The following is a 2308-nucleotide window of genomic DNA, read 5'->3' on the forward strand; positions in this document are numbered from 1 at the left end:
GGTGCAAAGAATGGCTCAGTAAAAGAAATGCATATGGTTAAAGTTTGCCAGGGTCGAAGCTCAAGCCATCGGGCACCACCATGGTGATTTTGCTACAAAACCCATCGGGCAATTTGACTGTTTACCCATCAAGTGTGCCTGATAAAAGGGAGGTCCGCCGATCAGGCCCGGTCGTGTGGACAGGCCTTTACGGACGGTAATCCCTCTATAATCTTAAAAAGGTCATTTTAAAATCCACAACCAAGTAAAAGTCTGCACCGTTGTAATCAGTCCTTGATCAAAATTAGCCACAAGAAGACACTTATATACCCTTGTAACTCTAACGTTAGTCTGAAAGTTGTATCATATAATTTAAAGGGCCAACAGCTTTGGCCTCTAATTTATAAAGACGAAGTCTTCAAAATACGTAGTCCTTTTAAGCGTAACTTTATCAACTCTACCATCAAACCCATAACATGAAAAGAATATAATCATAAGTTAAATAATTTTCATAAATTCGCAACTTTATTACCAAAGGAAATAATCCACAAATTTACGGCGTGTGCAGTAGCCTTGAAACTCCAGAAATCCTTATAATTCCAGAAATCCTCTATTCCAGAAATCCTTATTACAGCACGTAACTGGTAAAAAGAGTCGATGATGTAGGGTCAAAAGATATCTGCTATTTGTATGTTAATAAGCGTCGGTCCATTTATCGACTCCGTCAGATACCATCAATCTGCAATGAAAGACTAAGCATCAGACAAGGCAAGGTGTTCAAAGTAAGACGTCAACTCCACGCATATTAAGTTGAATGGATTCTCTAAGTATTACATATAGGATTCAGTAATATATATATATATATATTATATATATATATATATATATATATAATATATATATATATATATATATAAAGATAAATGCCACGAAGGAAAAATAAACGAAGGAGTCTGCGAGATCTTTCGGCTTAAAAGCCCTTTACTGAAGCAGTTACTGCTTCAGTAAAGGGCTTTTAAGCCGAAAGATCTCGCAGACTCCTTCGTTTATTTTTCCTTCGTGGCATTTATCTTTATTTATGGATTTATCACGTTCCTAACTTTCGTGATTCTGTTATACATTATATATATATATATATATATATATATATATATATATTATATATATATATATATATATATATAAGGACTAAACTGAAAAATAAAATTCTACTTTACAAAAGGAAAACCATATTCTACTTTAAATATAAATTTTACTTTACGAAAGGAAAACCATATACTACTTTAAATATAAATTTTACTTTACGAAAGGAAAAGCACATTCTACTTTACATCATACAGGCACATTAAAAGCTATTTCTTAAAATCTCTTATAATAACAAAAAACTAAGCCTGTCTAGCGAATCTTAACTCAAAGCCTTAAAAACAAAAAATTGCTTACCAGACTTAACATAATTGCTTGGGCTTTAGTTTTGTAGTAAGAAGAATTAGTGCAAGCCCCCACTCCTGACATTCAGTAAATCAATTAATGTATGTCAGAAGTGGCTCCTCCCCACATCAGGGGCTCCGCCCCTAACGGGGGAGAATTAGCTTGCAAAGTCAAATTTAAGAAGAAACTGAAGTTAAAAGATACCCACCATTTTCAATGGTATAGTTACCATTTTCCTTGTTGGGCTGTAGTCTTCAATTCGTCCGGTTGCGGTTGACTTGCGCTTCACCTCACTGGATCTGCAAGACTAAAGATTCAAGACCCTGAGAAAGGTAAAAGGACATGCAGTTATAACTACAGAACAGGAAGTCGTAGACGTTATCACTGCTGACAATATAAACTGGTGTGTATTTGAAACAAAAACTGCAGTGCACAAGGAAAGACACATGAAACAGTCATGTACTCACCCAAAACGTCCGCTAACGAAACCCGACGAACATCCTCACTATATGGACATCCCATTGTTAATGAAGTACACGATTCAATGACGCCGAAAAACATGATAACATGAACACGAATAAAACTCCACTAGACGATCAACAGATTCCCAACGTAAACTCACAGCAGCTCAACGCTGGTCCCACTAACTAAGGCGTGAGCAGCAAGCTCAGACAATTGAACTAAACAAGCGCAAGTGTCAATCACCGTCCAACTACTGGTTAACAGATACCCGCTCTTCCCTTGAAACTATATCGTCACAGCTCGCAAAGTGACTGAAGGTTTCATTGATAATACTTCCGTGTCATATATCACTACTGTGACCGTATCTCCAAAAGTGGAATGACTTTTGAATGCTCATGTAATGCTCGTAAATCAAAACATTACCATTGCCACGCATGTA

At 36.3% G+C, this 2308-nt stretch overlaps 1 long non-coding RNA gene across 1 annotated transcript; it reads right to left on the reverse strand.

Moving 5' to 3' along the window:
- Positions 1–546: 546 nt before the first annotated feature.
- LOC135206579 (uncharacterized) lies at positions 547–2040 on the reverse strand. The gene is made up of 3 exons (XR_010312790.1): positions 1875–2040; positions 1616–1714; positions 547–718 (listed from the first exon to the last, which is right to left on the reverse strand). It is a non-coding gene; the product is annotated as an uncharacterized LOC135206579 (long non-coding RNA).
- Between the last annotated feature and the right edge of the window lie 268 nt (positions 2041–2308).

This window comes from Macrobrachium nipponense, chromosome 31, assembly GCF_015104395.2.
Source record: "Macrobrachium nipponense isolate FS-2020 chromosome 31, ASM1510439v2, whole genome shotgun sequence".
Lineage (NCBI taxonomy): Eukaryota > Metazoa > Arthropoda > Malacostraca > Decapoda > Palaemonidae > Macrobrachium > Macrobrachium nipponense.